The sequence below is a fragment of the Neolamprologus brichardi genome, chromosome 10, assembly GCF_056152115.1.
Source record: "Neolamprologus brichardi isolate AB-2024 chromosome 10, ASM5615211v1, whole genome shotgun sequence".
Taxonomy (NCBI): domain Eukaryota; kingdom Metazoa; phylum Chordata; class Actinopteri; order Cichliformes; family Cichlidae; genus Neolamprologus; species Neolamprologus brichardi.
This window is the reverse complement of record NC_142113.1, coordinates 29,649,236-29,668,624: the sequence shown is the minus strand read 5'-3', so window position 1 is coordinate 29,668,624 and position 19,389 is coordinate 29,649,236. Positions and strand designations below refer to the sequence as shown.

At 41.7% G+C, this 19,389-nt stretch overlaps 1 protein-coding gene and 1 long non-coding RNA gene across 3 annotated transcripts in view; one reads left to right on the top strand and one right to left on the bottom strand.

Annotated features, from left to right (window-relative positions):
• The window catches only part of klf8 (Kruppel like factor 8), a 90,263-nt gene that overhangs the window by 20,637 nt on the left and 50,237 nt on the right, over positions 1–19,389 (bottom strand). The gene's annotated exons all lie outside the window — the stretch shown is intronic.
• Positions 1,964–5,643, top strand: LOC118453794 (uncharacterized). The gene is made up of 3 exons (XR_004843453.2): positions 1,964–2,191; positions 4,789–4,858; positions 5,005–5,643. It is a non-coding gene; the product is annotated as an uncharacterized LOC118453794 (long non-coding RNA).

Sequence of the window (19,389 nt, the reverse complement as noted above, 5' to 3'; positions counted from 1 at the left end):
GGACAGTTTTTCTGAAATGTCTGAAGCTCGGCCTTTTTTTTTATTTTTATTTTTTAAAGGGAATGAACAGCAGAAACAGTTTGTGTTTGGACACTGGCACAATTTGAGCTCCGTACGCCACCACAAAAAATTTGTCAAGTATCAATTAAGCCGAAACTGAACGCCTCACTTTCAGTTTAAACTCAAAACCACGATCGAAATAAAATGTTAATGTTTAGAAGTGCGTGCAGGAAATGCCCTTCTGCCTGGAGTCTTCCTTCCCTCCCTCAGTAATGCTCCACTGGACTGAGATCAGGAGATTTACTAAGAATTATCTTCCGTCATAAACTTTCGGGCTGCTAAATCTATTGCGATGGCTGCAAAATTACAAACACCGTGCGACTGTCCGAATATTTCCAGCATGAATTGCATGTAAATATGAATAAATGACGGCTTAAAGAATCTAAGCAGGTTCCTCTAGATCTCTGCACGAGGTCGTTAAAATGACACGATGGCAACAACCTGCAAAACAAAGCTGCAGGCCTTTAAAAAGTGAACCCAACATGTCAGAACGATACACGGAAAAACCTTTACTGTTGCAGTGGAGCTCCGCCCCCCCACCCCACACCCTACACTTCTCAGTTCATCTGCTCCATCATAAAATGGGTCACACAGTGTTCGCCGTGCAATTAATTCATGTGATCTCTAACTTGAATGAAAGTGGGGAGCAGCTGTAGTGGTGAGGAAGCCCGGCAGAGAGAAGAAGATGTAAAATGTCCAGAGGACTTTAATCCCGGCTTCATACAGATCAAATAATGAGCGATTTGCATAAGTACCCTCGTGTGTTCAGAGAGGACACTGCGTGGCGATTTTTTTGAGTAGATAAGCAGGGAATTCTTTACCAACTCGATCAAATGAACAGCGCACTTTCTGGCTGTCTAACAAAGAGTTAACAGGTGACGCTAAACATGAGAGGTAGATTCCTGACAGGCTGATCATGCTCGACTGTCAGCAGCCACATAATTTATTGATGTCAAGTTACATGACAAGTGGGGTAAACTGTGACAGCCCTCTATAACAAAGTCGCACTAAGAAGCCTTTGATACAGAGAGCGCATCCTCGCTCAAAGTCACTGTTTTTGCTCCAATTTTATAATCTGGAGAGTTTTTAAGTCGTTTGTAAGTAACATCAAATATTGGTATCAGCTATCTTGTTGATTGATGTCAGCTTATGAGAAAGTAATAACTCCGTATTTAGTGGTTGATATTCGTCGTTATGTTAGGTGCTTGTTAAAGGTTGAAAGAAAATGTTGCCAACAGCTGACGTTAAAACTTGTTTTTTCAACTAAAGCCGTCTCACCTGACAGAAAGAGGGGAAATAACTAAAACTCAATAAACAAAAGAATATTGATTGGTATCAGCATCAACTGTCAGGCTAAATATTACTTTATAACATAGACTGTATAAAAAGGATGTCTGAATAGTAAAGTTACCTTGGCCAGCAGTGTGAAACTAAGTGCAGAAGAAAGCCCATCTATAAAACTGTCTACAAGAAAATGGCCCTCGGGTCGCTGATCTGTGGCCTCAGTAAACACGTTCCTGATGAGTTTATGGTCATTAGTTTTCGTTTCAAGTCGCATTTATTACAACACAATGTTCCTTTTTGAATTACGGTCCCCATTAGAGTCAAAAAGGACGATAAAGACGCCGTTTGCTTTACAGCAGGCCCACTTTGTGATTTACAAGCGCTACCACATTGGAGTCAGAGCCCCTTGGTTTTTCAGTCAAATCCACCCATCTTTTTTATACAGTTTATGCTTTAAACACTAGTATCAATATCAGCTTACGACGACTTTAAGTTCCTGGGTTGTTGTGGAAAATGTTATTTTCCAAATGGTGAAAAAGGAGACCGATGGTGACTTTGTAACACTACCCGTGCTGCACCTGCGCCGGTCATCGGTGGGGAACACGATCTGCTGCGGTGAAAAGAAAACAACAGAACGCACAGAGCACACGCAGAGGGAAAGAAACAACAACGCTAGCTCCTCTGAGGCCTCTAAGTCTGATGTTTAAATGTTGCCTTTTTCCTAACAGGAAGAAATCAATAGGTCCCGAGGCAAGACAGACACACGGTGACTGCTTATATACGAGCGGAGAGAACGGAGGACGGAGATGGAAATGGAGGAAAAACAGAAGGAGCGAGCAGAAATTAAGTAAGAGGCATATCTGGCGTGGATTCGTTGTGATTTCCAGTGCCTGTGTGTACAGAATTGATATGTTTAGGCACTTGCAGACAGTCATTTCCATTTGTGTGTTTGCACACTTGAGTATATGAAGTGTGAAGTCAGATATGGACATGGAGAGAATAAACAACAGCTGGGGAAGACATTAACCACAGGCACAGCCTTGCAGCTCCGCCCCTTAAGTCCTTACCCACCCAGTGCAACACCAAGTGCCCCCACCCTGGATTAAAGCACACTCCCTCCTGCTTCTCTCTCTCTGCTTCACCCACCTGTTAGCAGCCTGATACTAGCACAGCTCAGTCTTAGCCACAGTCAGTGTTGACTCTTGGTCTAATGTTACCTATTAGGAGTTGCCAGTGTTGATATCCTGGGTGCTTAGTAACTCGTTCACCTCATACACCTACACAGGACAGCCTGCCTATAAAGCTCGCAGCACAGGTGTGCATAAATGTGCACAGCAAGAAAAATCCAACTTCAGACGCGCTCACAGTGTAAACCATGACATCTCGCAGCTTTTTGGTTAAGTCATAAAAGGAAATGCGTGAAGGTGATCAGAGAAACCCAATTAAAAGCCACAATAACTAATTATGCATCTGTTGCAAACGGCATTCGTCTCATAATTAATGCTGCTATTGTACGTGATTTTGCCACGTGTAGGCATAATAAGCTGGTCTTTCTGCTACAGCTGTTGTAAATAAAGCCTCAGAAGTATCATTAGCATTCGACTAGCTTTCCAATTAGCAGGTGCTTCAGTACAAAGATTCAGGTTCATCAAGTCGTATCTCAAGCCACAGAAAATGTTAAGCTTGCATCTCTGATTGAAAACAATCAGACATGAAGGAAAAGTATACTACACAATACTGCGGCGTATTAAACCGATCTATTCATAAGAATGTGCAGAATCTGCTGTTTGTAGACTAAATAATTTAGGCGTCAGTCACACAGGCTTACAGACCTGTTGGCAACCACTTGGCAACCACCAGCTGCAAGGGAAATTCTCCAACCAGTTGAGAGTGTTTGCTGGCAGTCATTGTGCTAAAGCTTCATTCAGGCAGGCCTACAGAGCGGTCAGTAGCTCCTTGACTGCTACTCAAAGGTGTGTATTCCACAACTGGTTGGCAACTGGTTGCTGGCAGTTGCTAGTGTGAAAAGTGGCTGCAAAGCGGTAGAGTCCAGCACTAAAAACCTGGTGATTGCAGTAGTTGCTATGACTGCAATGGGCAGTTTCCCGTAGTTTGCCCGGAAAATGCCGACTTCTGCAAACACCTTGAAATGTAGTAAATTAAGTAAATGGTGTTTGCAGACTAGTTGGCGTCTTCCATGCAAACTGTAGGCATCTGCAGCAATGACAGAATTGACAAAGCATCCTCTTTGCAATCAATTTCACCTGATGATGGCCACGAGCAACTTTCAATAAGTTGGGGAATGCGTATTTTTCTCTAATGACAGGAGGTAGCCAGGGTCATTGCCAACCAGTCTAGGCCTGTGAGAATGAGGCTTTATGTGGAGCAGAAGAGATACTTCAAAGCAGTCTTAACTTTTAAGTTATTGTCTAACATTGATAAAGCTTTTTAAAATTTGATCTGCATTCATAATCTTTGATTTAAGAAAGTCTTGAACCAGAAATCCATTATATGCTACCGAGAGGCTCAGAAATATTAGCTGTTGTCCACAGAAGTTCTCGACCAGACAGCTCATTCAGATTAAAATATAAGGTGAAGAATATCTCTTTTACCCATATATTGTCATTTCTGGATGTTCATAATAAACTTGTTTCCATTATTTTTCTTTCATATGAATTAATAAACCGTTCCTCGGAAAACCGCTTTAGTGGAAAGCAGCTAAAAGCGTTCAGTGGCTGTAGCTGTGCAGCAAATGCATGTGCTGCTATCACGGTGCATACCTTTGCTTCCACTTCCAAAGAAGTGTTTACATAACTGGACTTGTTCGAAACCTGTCTGATTGTGCGTGCAGGAACGCCCAAAAATGTCTTTCTAGCAACCTTTCCCCACGTCTTCACAATAACAGCAGAGGCTTTTATCATATGCAGACAGTTTTTTTAAGCCTTAACCAATAATACCTTCTTTACAATTCACTTTAGTTTTCCAAGTTTCCAACAAGGTTCTCTGTGACTGCAAGAATGTGCCTGAACCAGGTGTGCAAGACACGTTACAGAGATATAAAACCTGACCAGTCCAGCAGAGTCTGACAGAGTTCACGGCCTGTCTTTCCTGACGGCTCGCTATCACTGATATCTCTACAGCGTTCGGTAAAGAAAGCATGCCATCTTTTTATGTCACGATCTGTGTTGCAATCGCTACAAACAGAACATTATTACTGAAAATCATTTTGAGCAGGTGCAGCTCAGGAGGTTGGTGGTTCGATCCCCGGCTGTTTAAAAGTATCATTGTGAGACAGACTCAGCTGAGGGTGGGAAAACAGAAATCTGCCTGTTTAGTTTACTCAAGAATCCAAAACTGAGTCAAGTCCACGACCCATCCAACACTTCTACAACATCACTTTCACAAACGGAAAATCTCAAACATTTTTTGCCTCTCTTATTTCAGCGGCGAAGACGCTGGCACCCGTGGCACCTCGGCTTAACTCCGGGAAACAGTCTGTTTTTACTAGAAACAGGTGAATAGATTTTGCACTGCTGACACCGCTTTTTACCCCCCGTGCGCCCCCTCGCAAGTTTAAATAACATCTAAGTTTGATGTGAAAATATGCGCATCTACAAGCATATTAAAACAATTATCATGTCTCACCCTTCTCTCTGACAGCCCCCCACCCCCATTGTCTTCCGGCGCGGCCGTTCAGAGCAGCGATCAACACTTTCAGCTTTAGACAACCCGCCATGCAAACTATGCCTACGTGAAGCATAACCTACCCTGAAGGCTTGTCACCTAAAGAAGAAGCATGACAAGTTGACAGCAGCGAGATGAGAAACAAGCAGCTTGACCCAGGGCAAGCAGCCTACTATTAATTATAAAGGCACTTGCACGCGACAGCCACCTGACACATCAAAAATTACTTCTACATGTCCACAAGATGTCATTAATTACACCAGCACAAGGGGGGATGCTGTTGAACTAGTGCTAATGACGACAGAGTAATTTAAGAAATCAGCGCCGCCTGCGTTACTGAAACGATGTCATTACCTCATCAAGCGTCGCCTTTAGTTTTGGACGTCTGCTGGCTACCCTTTAATCCCAGCGGCACATGCAAAGTATTAAGTTATGTGTGAGAGGCTGCTTGGAACAACTTGGGCAAAATTAAACGTTGTGCATGTCGCCCTGATTGAGGCTGCCTACCAGCGACCTGAAGTTGGTGCGTGCGTTTCATGTCAAACACATAATTTAAAGACTCGGCTCAAGCTGGAGAGGGAACTCTTGATACAAAAATGCTACACAGTGTTAAAGTCGCCGTAGCCCATTTCAACTATAGTAACTGTCAGGTTCACACCTTCCTTCTTGGACTCTACTATTCATCATCCAGGGCCTTCCTGCACCAGTGGATCCGTGCATGATGTCTGACACAAGCTCTGCTCACTTTAAGCCAGCTTGCTTCTAATTAGCTGAGCGGCACAAACAGAAGGTTTGAAGAGCAGCTGGTTGGAGTTGCTATGGCGTTCACATGTGCAGAGGCTGGCAGTGGGCAGAGTTAAACTTATCTGAACTTTAAAGTTAAAACTGGTCACAACTCTTTTCCTTAATGGTGGGTTTTAACACCTGAGGATAAATCAAAGACGTGGATTGCCGACCATACGAACGATTTCCGGGTTTAACTTGTGATGCAAACCCACCCGTATGGAAAAGAAATAGTAAAAACTTATATGATTTACTCATGAAAGTGGCCACTTTCTCATTACTTTCATATATTGTTTTAGGAAGTATCCAAAACATACAAGTTTCATTTATATAATTTTTCAAGGGATCTTATATCTGTTTTCACTCTTGTATGCTTTTCATACAAGTTTCACACAAGACAGATACAAACTTTATAAGATATATATATCTTTTCCATATGAGCAGTCATTTTGTTCTATAAGCAGGCTTGAAATGTGACAGAATCCACTCAGTTTAGAAAAAAGGAAAGATAAACAAACAATAGTTTGCTGATACTATAAGCTGATCTCAACTTAGTCTGAGAAGGAGAAAATCTGTGGAAGTCATTTCATATTAATCCCTTTTGTCCCATGCAGTAGACTAAGAGGCAGTATCTTAACTGTTTATTGATGCAGACAGGTAAAAAAAAAATAGAAATCTGGCTGCTGCCGCTCCTGTAACTCACAGGAAAGCTGAACCCCCTCCGACGACCTCGCCAGGATGTGCTGCGATTTGACGCACAGACAACATGATTTACTGCGACTGTACTGAACCCCAGCCAATCCACTTAATGACCTACATGTTTCCAGATGACTTTAGACTAACATAGAGCTTCCTCTCCCAGTCATGTATTTGCTTCCCGGAAGCTCTGCACTGTAGGAAGTGGGCTGCCAACAATGACATCATCATCCTGCACCAGCAGAGGTGACTGCATCTGCACTGAACTGCAACCCCTCCTGCTTCTCTCTCTCTCTCTCTGCATCCCAAATTTTGAATGTGCTGTCCTTTGAATGGACTGAATGCTCCAACATAGACGCACACACACACACCCACGCACGCACACACACACACACACACACACAATGATTGCTAACTAACTCATGCTAGCAAAGCCCTGCTGGCAAAAGCACAGTAAATCGGCCTCTCTAACCTCTCATGTCTCATGCTCTCACACGCACAAACGCACAGGGAGTAATAGAAAGTGTGTGCGTGTCTGTGTGTATGTGTGTGTGATGTGGTCTCTTTGTGCATGAGTGCTCCTGTTTGCTGGAGGACAACTGACTTGTTTATGTGAATACATCAGTGTGACACACACGCATGCACAGAGGGCCTCATTGTTTGTTTGTGTGTCTGTGTGTGCGTGCGTGTGAGAGAGAGAGCGATTACAGGGCTATTCACTGTGCTGTGCTGGCAGGTATTCAGTGTGTGTCTGCGTGTGTGTGTGCGTGCATGCGTGCTCCCCTTTGGCATAAGTGGTGATTTAGAAAAAGAGAGAGATTGAGGAGGGGGCAGGGGAAAGATGGAGAGAGAAGCACTGGTTGGAAAGGTGGAGGAGAAAAGAGGAGGAGAAGGAGTGAGGATTGGTGGTGGTGATGGCGGGGGGGGGGGGGGGGGGGGGGGTCAGGCTGCACAGTCTTTTCGGCAACTCCCGCCAGAGCCGTGGTTGCCATGGCGACGGGGTGAGCGGAAGCAGCGCCTCCCTCGACGTATCCTATTAGGGTGAGAGAGTGAGAAAGGGAGGAGAGAGAGGGAAAGGGAGAGAAGAAGAGCTGGGGTCGGGAGACTGAAAGAGAAAGCAGAAGAAGAACAATGGCGGGAAAAGAAGAAGAGAGATGAGGGGAGATAAAAGAAAGTGTGTGTGTGTGTGTGTGTGTGTGTGTGTGTGTGTGTGTGTGTGTGTGTGTGTGTGTGTGTGTGTGTGTGTGTGTGTGTGTGTGTTCGTTCTGGGGAAAAAACGAAAAACAGGAACAGCAACTAAAAGGAAACTTTCACTGGAAAGCTAAATCTAGGCCGCTGAATGAACTTTGACCCGTTCTGTCACTCTGACAAACACTAGTTAACTCATACGAGCTTACCATATTGTTTAATCATCTTCCTGTTCACTCCTCTTGCCCCCAACATTTCACTGTCTCCTCATCTCTTCTGAAAATTTACCGCCAAGTTGCTTTTGAGTAACGCCGGATTTATGAACCCGCAGTGGTTTCCATTTGCGTAGCACTTTGGCCACGCAGAGAGGGGGATTGTGGGAATTTAACCAACACAGAAGCTTCACAAACTCTCAAAAGCCAGAGGCGGTTGGCTCGGCAGCGATTACGCCATATCTAGGTCTTATCCTGATAGGTTAACAAGGCGGCTTCAACAGAAAAGGGAAGATCAACAAAGAGGAAGGGAAAAAAATAGCACAAATGAGATGCGGAAGCAAAGGCCATAGAGGAGATTTTCAAAGTAGATTTAACTTCTACCTCACTGTGATGAACAACAGCACTTACAAGAACAAGTGTAGCCCGCATATTCATACGCATATTTCTGACAGTGACTGTATACAGCTATGCAGACGTGGTTCTGGAAAGCTCTGCGTACCACCTACGGACTACCAGCGCAGCACCATGCCGAGCCCTCACCCACTGCTGATTATACAGTGGGCATCTTCAGGTTGTCATTAGATTACATTTATTCCTGACTGATTGCCAAAAACTATTCATTGTTTTCTCCTCCTCAAAGTTTGTCAGTTGAGTAAAAGAGAAAAAAAAAGGCTAGTAGTGGAGTCTCTTCCTCAACTTTCCACCCACTTCTGATGGAATTTAGCTAGTACGAGTTGAAGCAAGTGTAAAACTTCACATCTCATATCACCTCCATTTGACCTTTTGATGTCTATTTTGACGTTAGACCCGATCTTCCTGTTAGCAGAGGTAAATATGCTTTTTTAAAGCATTAAAACATCCCACAAACGCTCGTTTTAATCGTTTTTCTCAGTATATGCTGTTAAAAGTAGCATGACTCAGTGAAACACATATAACCTTCGTATTTCCTCTGTTGGTTTCCTGCACTACTAACTCATTAAATAAGCTTATCTGCTGAGACATCCGTGCACACGCATGCAGCCAAGTTACCAACGTCATGTCCTAATGTTCTGGGTAACTGATGAAAATAACATCCCACCTCAGCAAGCCAGGTTCTAAATAAATTCAGCAGGGCTGTATCTGTGAACTGCGATGGTTTTTTAAAGGATCATCCATCTTCTCTGTATAAAACTTTAAATGTTTAAATTATCATAGTGAGGAAAGGAGAAATTTGACTATAAACAGATAAGAAGACAAGCTGGCAAATATGTAAACAATGCAGGCAGGTGTAACATGTCAACAAGTTAAATACCTTGGAAACAGTAACCAATCAGCTCATTTAATTTGTCAAAATCCTAAACAAACAGCAAGTTTTATCTCTGAAGCAGACATCTGCACACGTCTGAAAGGTCGTTCATCACTGAAATCTGTTAAATAGGCTTTAAAAGTTGTTTTTACCATTTTCTGGAATTCTATAGATGAAATAATTCTAATAGATAATCATCCAAATAATAAGAACTGAATAAACACAGTCCTTAGTTGCAGCTCTATCCCAACAAGTTGTCTTATTTTTAAAACTCTGGGCTAGAACCATACAACTTTAATCCAGTCTTATGGTGAATAAAGTTTGCTTTGCACGTCTTCTAGAGTGGACCTGACATTTCTTATTTCTGTCTGAGTAACCACTTTATGTGCTGGTCTCACATACAAGCAGTCAAGCAGCAAAAAGCGCAATATGATCCACAGACCGTAATATTTCATATTTCCTGAGGTTTAAATAAAGATTGTCATCCGTTTCTGATGAATAATTTGTTGCATCTGACAGCTTGTTTAGATATAACTTGTCAAAGTCCTCCATTGCTACTGCTCGTACTCCCATATTCACATTTTCCCCCTTGATTTCATGCCTTCACTCACTAGGATTTGTGTTGTCTTGTTGAGACAAACATATAACAATCTACAACATATAACAATCATCATTCAGAGTCCAGACTGAATTAGTATTTGGAGGAAAACAAATGCATCCTGTTCAAACAAAGGGTTAGCCAAATAATCATCTTGACAGGGTTACTGTTTGCAGCACCAATGAGTTAGAACAAAGGGTACAATAACGATATAATAATAATAATAATAACAGTCTTAACTTGAGTAAATATGAGGCATGTAGCATTAATGTTTTAGGCTCCCAGTGGAGTTTTATAGCAGGAGGATCTGCTTCCTGGAGACTTTATCTTTGGACAGGAAAGTCCACTCCCCTCTGTTGGAGACAGCCACAGAGGTGTGGCCAGCACACACTCACACACTCACACACACACATGCACACACACACACCCTCTGCTTAATGATGTCTTGCGCAACTCTGCTCCACCCAGCCCCCACCCTTCACTAACCCAAACCACACCACAACAATGCACACATATACACACTCCTTCTCCCAGGCCTCACATGTGAACGCAATTAAGCTCTGAAATATAAGATGTTTCCTTAAAAGAAAATAAATCAGTCTATCAGGTTCGCCTTGATCTGAAAATTTTCCTGCAATTGGTTCTGGTATTTAGCCCAAAAATAATCAGCTGAGGCAAGCACCAAAATATGATCCTGGCATGGCTAATAAACATTTAAAGTTGCCTTTGCTCTTCAAGCAAAGAACACGCCATTCTGCACTCAAATCCTTCAGACTCACACTGTTATGCTAGCACATTTTACTATAATGTACGTATATGTATTAACATAAACTAAGTTTTAAAAGGTTTTTATGATTATTTAATTGCGTCTGCACATATGAACTACACATATAAAAAGGCCCGAGTACGGAGCCTTGAGGAACTCCAAACTCATTTGCAGCACGGGACAAACTCATTTCTGTTATGGAGATAAATGCACAACTATAACATCATAAACTGATCTTGTGAAAGCTATAAATGGAAATAAACGGGATTTTACTATGTCAGTAACTGAGATGAACTAATAACATAGACATCGTAGACGTGTAACTGCTTTTTCAGTGTAGCTTCTACAAACTGGTGAGGAGAGATGTAACAATGTGCTTAGAAATGCAGGCTGGTCATGTTTTTCAGAACAGTGTTGACTGCACAGTTGTCCTCTGGTTAAATTCTTGGCAACATTGTGTCCGCTTACTTAATCAGACACGCATCAGAAACGCCAAAAATAAACAAAGGAGCTACAGATAAATAAACCGGGTATATCGGTGTAACTGTGTGACAAAACAGAGATTAAAATGATCCTTCCTAAGACGGGATTTAGGAAATTTAAAGAGACGGGAAAAAACATTTCTAACTATTTCAGTAAAAAGGAAATCCAGTTAATATCACAGCTTTGCAAATTGTTAAGAGAGGTCATTCAATGTGATGATGGGAAACACAATTAGTCCTTGTTATTCAAGTACGTGTAATTTCAAGCATATATGTAAGGTCAAGCACAAGTTCACTACGCTATTACAAACAATACGTTTTGTGTTACTCCTCTGCTACATTGTTTTTATCCACACACACACACACACACACACACACACACACACACACACACACACACACACACACACACTAAAGCACGGGCTACTTTTGACTTTCATTTCTTGGATTCTTAGCCAAACCTCAACCGTAACCAGCATATTCCCAAACCTACCCTTAAACCCTTAAAACCATGCCAAGTGGAACTGCAGTGTAACCAAACTGGGAACATTATGACTGTGACACATCCACTAGCCAAGTGTATCTTTTTCACTTGCAACAACATGTGAATAACGACATTTTATCTCACCTACTCTGTGGCTGTTCCCACTACAGTAAAGACAATACTCTCTGAGGCTCTGCGTGAAGGTCTCTCTCACACCCTGCAGAATTTTAGCACTCATACATATAAACACAAAGACACGCTGTTCTAACTGACAATGGCACAGACAATATACATGTAAAGTGTGGCTAGACTTCGGTGGAGTTACGGGGTGAGGGTGGCGACAGCATGAAGCCACTCAAACAGACTGGAAAAGGCTTATTTTGGTAAATTAACTCAACCGAATTATGTCACCTAGCTAAATTCTGTCTTTAAAATTCAATCGTAGAGACACATTCTCATGATTTTTTGAAAACCTAAACAGTACACGGGTATCAGCTGAGAATGAAAAACAGACTGTTTCTTGCCCGGCATGAAATTTCCCTCTTTTATTTATCTCTGCTCCGAAACACTCCCCGCTAACAGACACAGCCCGTCCTGCCTTTCCCACATACCGTCATAAATGCAAATCTATGCTTGTGCTATATAGCTGGAGTGCAAACATAAAGCATGTGATGCCTCGCCTCGAAAACGGCTCAGCACATCAAGGGTTATTTTAATCAATAACGACAATGATTGTGCGCAGTTTTGTGGATCTCTGGAATTACAAATATGACCATGTCAGTTTGCCAAATAGCCAAAAACTGTAAAGAAAAATTAGTTATTTTTGAGATTAAGATTTGACAAATGGTGGTAGCTTAAAATATAAGCATTTAAAATCACAGGCATCTCTCCTTGAAATATTTTTTTTGTGCAAGATGTAATTGAAAACTAAACTCAATTCAATATTAGTTAATTTCCTTTACATAGCACCAAGTCACAACAGCAGTCGCCTCAAGGTTCTTTATATTATTTATTAAGTTAAAGATTCTACAATAATACAGAGAAAACCCCAAGAATCAGACAGCCCTCTATGAGTGAGCACGTGGCGACAGTGGCAAGGAAAAACTCCCTTTTAACTAGGGGTGGGGGAAAAAATCGATACTGTGTAGTATCGTGATATTTTGTTTGCTAATAATGTATCGATACAGGGACAGCAGAAATCGATATTTTGTTACAAAAAAGGTTTTTGTGCTCTGACTTCAGAGCATGTTGATCCTTTTTCTGAGCAAGAATCCTGACATTCCTTCACTGTCCAAATGTGTTTAACTTTTTTTTGGCAGCAATAAACATGACAGTTTACTTATTTTAATTTAAGACATGTTTTATTTTAATTAAGTTTAAAACTTTTTTATTTAATGTAAAATTATATTTTGTTTTAATTTACTTTCAAATTCTTCAGTTGCTGAAGGGGCTGCATAGTTTTCATAAACTGCATAGTTCAGAATAGCTATAATTGTACCAGATGGTTGATTCAGTTAAGTTGGACTAGACTGTAATACAAACCGTTCAGTTTGTCAACAATAAAACTGAAATGAGAGAAAGACTGAGTGTGAGACTTTGATATTAGATAAAATGAATATTGATAAAGTTTACCTTTATGTACAGAATCTGAATATCGCAAAATATTTTAAAAAATTGCAATAATATCGTATCGTGCGTTAAGTATTGTGATAATATCGTATCGTGGGATGTATGGTGATTCCCACCTCTACTTTTAACAGGAAGAAAATCCCTGGACGAGCACAGCTCAGAGAGAGGAGGCCATTTGGGGCTGATCGCTTTGCAAATGTGTAGTATGTTAGCAAAAATGTTAATTTCTAATGAATTAGAAATAGTTCAAGTGGTTTCTCTGCTGTCCCAGCGGATGAAGGTAATGGAAGCACAGAAAAGCATTACCATGAACAGTGCCCGGCTCTCTCATTTGTCTGATTAATTCTACACTTATCTAGCACGCGCACTACGATGCTGTTTAAATGTCAGTACTTTTGGACAATACAGCGATTCTTAACTGTTAGCACAGGTCATGCACCTCCCCGTTTTTCAGACCAACACAATCCACTTGCCCTGCACTTTCTCTGTTATCTTTCCCGTATTGAAAACCCAGAGAGAAGCTAGCCTGACTCTGCATCTCCTCTGCGTTTCAGCTTCACAAATAACAAAAAAAAGTATTGAACACAGAGGAGGGTGAAATGGATGGCAGTCATAATCCTGCAGCACAGCCTGTCCTTATCTGACTGTCCACACCCTTTCCACCTCTCCACCTTCACTCCTCTCTCTCACCCATCTGTGCACTTCCCTCATCTGTCTCCTCTCTGACAATCTCTTTCCCCTCCTTCTGCTTTTCTTTCCACATTTCCTACAGCTTCTTCTCTTCAACACCTCACCCTTCCCGCTGACAAACACCTTTCACTCCTTCTGCTATAAGTTCGCTTTGGTAATGGCTGCTATACTGTGCGAGCGACTCCAGCAAGTCTCACCTTATCATTACTGTTCACACCCTTTACTGTACAGCCTTCCCTGTCTGTTTATAACAGGGTGCATCGACCTACCTATCAGCTTAACAGTAAAGCTTGAAATGTCAAAAGGTGTAGCAACTCGTCTGCGCTGCAAAACCTGCGAGCCCGGCCAGGGCAACACAAAAACGCTCCCATGTATTTATCGGCTTGTAATTATATTTAATTGGCACACAGCAGTGAAGCCACCAATAATCATAATGCCAGGATCATAATAATAATGCATCCATAATGAGGATGACAAACTAACTAGCCAGCGCACCAACTACTAATAGCCACGAGGACGGCGAGCGAACCGAGTGCAATATTTGAAGAACAAACAATGAGCAAAATACTCCTAAAGCTTTATCGAAGGATTAATAAGATAAGAATAAGTGGCAAAAGTGCCTTATCAGTGTTTTTTTTTTTTAATTCAATATAATTCTGACTTGCTGAACTTAAGTTAGGAGTGTTTTCTTTTACATGAATATTTCCCATGAGTGATCTCGACCAGTCATAACACGTCAAATGAGCTGTAAAACTATGAGAAGCTTAAAAATATACTGACATACGCTGTATGTACACTGACACTGCAATCCTTTTTTAGAAGCCCGGAAGATATAAAATCTTTTCTTGAAAGGAAATGCCATAAAATAAGTTTGATGTGTTTACTTTCATAATCCTAATTTTCATAATCTTTACAATGTGTTTTTATTAGTATTTATTGTATGTCTAAAATGTTTGTGGATACTGCTGGAATTTGTGAATTTCCTCCAGGGGATGAATAAAGTATCCACCCATCCATCCTGAACAACTGTAAATACTTGGATGAGCCTAAAATAATATTAAAAAGACAGAGACGAGTTAAGATGTGACAAAATGCTCAGTTTCTTGGTTCCCAGTCTATGGGAAAATCTCTATTGGTGTGTATTTCTGAGCAAAGACCAGAAAAAGACAAACTCCTCTGCATGAATCAGAAGGACAGAAGATGCAGATATATGCTGCTTAATTTATTAGTAAATGCTCGGACATAAATAGTCTGATCCTGAGAAGGAAATCCGCGGGGGAATTCACGGGTAACTCCAGCAGGACTTTCGTCACACAGGCTCTTGTCGTGTAAAACTTGGCTTCGCTGCGACCTCTGACCTCCTCGCTATTCATTTCACGGAGTTCATTCTGCTGATGCGCTCCCTGAAAAGCCACTCAGGATTAAAAAAGGTGACATTTGCTGCTTGAAGTGCAAAACCTTAACAGACTTTTTCCACATGAGAGCAAATAAATGTTTGTTTACAAAGTGTGTTTAATGACTTCCTACAACTCTACCCATCCATTAAACTTTACCCACTAATGTCAGACCATGCCTAATCTTCCACCATCGCGTCAGCCAAGCGGAAAAACTCACTGTAACCTTTGCGAGAAGCCGTGTTTTCCCCCCGAGAGGCTCCACTTCCACTGGCCTGGAAGTGGAGTCGACCACCATTTGTCAAATCTTAATCTGAAATCTCAAAAATAACCAATTTTTCTTTAGTTTTTGGCAGTTTTTAGTTTTCTGTGACTCCGATAGGCACGTAAATTCCGCCATCGGACCCACTTGGCAATTTTTGTCTGACCGTGGAGGTCATGCACAGGGATACGCTACACAACAATGCACCAACCACGCACACGCCCTTCAGCTGCACCTCAACCAGACTTCATAGTAGTAGAACATGAGGCCACACCTCGTCACCACGATAGCTGAACACTGCATCGAGATATCATCTAGTATTTCACAAAAACTAAAACAACCTCGCAATTACACCAAACTCTTCCTCCTCCTCATACTTCCTAAAATTAACCACCACGCTTGCTCAGTTCAACCTCACCCATCCCGCAAACATCTCTCTGCTCACTCCTGCATCAAATTTGTTCTCTTACACTTCCCTCATTCCCTTCGCCTCTATATCGTCAACTCATCCCATCACGCAGTGAAGTCTTAAGTGCTTCAACTGAAGGCAGCTGGACTTCTTAGGTTAAGGAAACGTTTCCTATCTCACATCTGCGGTGCTTTTTCAGTTCTAAAAGGTGATGGGGGGGAGAACCAGGTATTTAACTCCTAGTGGGGGTTCAGGCTGTGGATGTAGTCCTGAGAGTTGTTGACCCACCCGATGGTCTGTGAGTCGTTAAGCTTACTACCAGTCAAGAAACGGATTCTTTGTCTTCATGACCCTTAAAGGAAGTCCAGCTCCTTTCGACTGAGCGCTGGATAACTGAAGCTTTCTCCGTTTTGGCTTCCCGTCCACTCGGAGACGGCCTTTTCCTCAAGGAAAAACGATGCGTTTGAAACGATGACGCATTTTAGTCATGTGATGCAGTCATGTGACAAATGAGGCCATTATACAGCAGTTGTTTTGATTTCTCTCAATTTTGATTATTATCAGTTTGTACATGCTCCAGATAGCTTTTCTTCAAATCCTTTAATTCTAACTCGCTTTTGCGCATGCGCAGGACCGGAACGTAAGCGTTTTGGGCCGTTTCAATGTGGACGTGCAACTCCGTGAAAACGACTGAAAACGCTAGTGTGGACGCGGAGCGTTTCCAGACGAAAACGCCGTTTTCAAATCTATCCGGGCTAGTGTGGACGTAGCCTGAGAAATTGAACAGACGTCATGCTGTGAAATGCTTAGCACTGTGCACTACTGCATCATTGCACCTATAAATACACTATACATGCTGTTATTGTCCGTGTGTGTATCTGTTAAGTACATTGAGAGCACAGAAAAAACCCAAAAGAGCCCAATTCCTTGATCAGAAGCCAATAAAGCTTATTCTGACTCTGATGTAATGCTGCCTTAAATCAAACCCTGCTGTTTTTGGCAAAGCTTGTTTGAAACATGTGAAACAATTACTAATTTTTTTTATCAAAAAGCACAAAACAGGCAGTTTACTCCCATTTTAAAACAAAATAGTAGCAATAATAACAAAATGAAAAGAGATGAATTCATAAAAGAGGTACAGGTGTGACACGGAGATAAAAATCAAACACACCCACAGGTGCTCATAGTTTTCTTCTTAAATAATGCAGCAACGACTGCTGAACTGTTGACTCAATGGCTAGGATGTGTGGGTGACAGCTGGTATGATCCTATCGCAACATGATCTCTTTTTAAATAAGGTTTGAGCAAACGTGTTCACCCTGTTTGTCTGAGGCTAAGGCTACGTCCACACGTACCCGGGTATTTTTGAAAACACAGATTTTTCGTCCACACGTAAACGGCATTTTTGGTCACTGAAAACTGAGATTTTTAAAAACTCCGGCCAGGGTGGAGATTTTTAAAAACTTAGTTTTTGCGTTTACGTGTGGACCAGAAAAACAGAGAAAACGCAGCGTCAAAGGTGTGCGCCTTTTTTGACGTCACACTGTGCGCCGCGTTATTGTTTCGGTGAAATGAATTTCTACAACACTGTTACTGTTACTTGTACTCTCTGCAGTGTTTAAATGCTTACATATACACACACAGTTACTGTCCCTCCACACATACGACTCGGTTCTGCTTCTATGCCCCAGCTTTGTTTACTATTTCCCACCGAGGCTTCTAGACTTCTGATTGGCCAACATTTCTACACGGTTAGGAATATATCGGCACCTGTTGCTTTGGCATGTTCCTAGCAGCGTTTTCCTTCATTTCTGCCTTTACGTGTGGACGGGATTATTTTTTAAAACAAAAACGGAAAATCTCAGTTTTCAAACAGCCCGCTGTCACAGGCAAACAGGTGCAAGTTTTCATCACAAAGAGCACACATTCCTGCTAAACTGCACAACCTGTACACGATCTATTTGCTCAGGTGAACGCATGGATTTGTGAAGCTGATGCACCAGCCAACAGCTACATTATCAGAAATAACATAAATTAACCCTAAAGTAAATTTACAGTTATTTCAAAAATCCGTGCTCGTGCCTTGTATGCAGTATAATGCTCAGAGGAAAAGCACGGACTTTATTATAGACACAATGTTTTTGCATCCACAAATCCTAATCAAGACGATTATTGTCAGGCTTTAGCTTGACATAAACCACTACCAGGGAATATCCCAAGGAATACAGTGCAGAAGGATAACTGTGTCCTTTTTGCTCTAATGAAGACACAAAGATTGCCAGTTTATGTCAGATCAGGTCTTGATTTGCAGTTCTACTAAAACTCAACCATAAATTAGATTTTTTTTTTAAAAACTGAAAAACAGATGCGTCTCTTCTTTCTAGAGAAACAAACAAGGAAACAGGAAAATTATATAAACTCCTTTCTTTGAAAACTGAAACTGAAATTAAGCCAGCATCACTGTAATAACACTGGCACAGGTAAAATTGGTACGTGCACACAGCGCACAGAGCAGGAACAGGGATTGGTTAACTGTGATTGATGTCGCCCAGGGGGAAAAAATGTTTCCCTCCTAAACAGCATGACCTGTGATTATCGGCTCGCTTTGTTCTGATGCTTAAATGACGTCACGGTGTCACATTTTGCAATTAAAACAGGGATCACTGTTACAGACAGGAAGCGTGTGCCAAACTATCAAAATAAGATGCAATCTCTGATAAACGAGTCTTTTTCTTTAAGGTCCGGGGCTTTCAGAGTAAAAGTTGCAAACCTCAAAACCTGTTGAACGCTGTACTGAGTTAAAATAGCGCCATCAAGCTGCTAAACCGCCAATCATGATGCACAGACAGAAGAGCTGAGCAGCGCTGGTTTAGGTGGATCTCTGAGGGAGCACCAGTAGGTTCACTTTCCACTTTACAGCCTAGACCAGCAGGAGGGCACCAGATCAAAAGAAGGATCTGACCTAACGTAATCTGCATAAGTGGAAGGATATGCAATTAAATAGAGTAAAAAAAAGTGCCTAGTCATGTTATCTGCCTGCTTCTCAAATTCTTTGTAATCACTTTGTAATACTCAGGCGGGAAGCTGACATCTGAGAGATCCAGCTGATTGCTCTGGTATGCATATTGCTTCCTTGTCTGCTGCCGATTCTCGAGTATTGGGAAAACGTGAATTTTGATACATTTTTTAAGGCGGTATTTGAGAAGTTTGTGTCAATATTGCACAAACTGATACTGTGTTCATTACGCGTGACATGATTTAAAGCTTTCTTTTTAAGCCAGGTAAGTAACTGAAGTAACCTTTGCTGTCTGTGTGATTTGACCGCGGTGTGTGTGTGTGTGTGTGTGTGTTTTCGACATAATCGACATAATCAAACACATTTGATCATCGCAGAACCGACTCCCAGCCCCACCTGCACACGCCCATTTTCCTCACCTCCATCCATCTAGCCACACGTCTAGCGTTCTACCTCTTTAACCC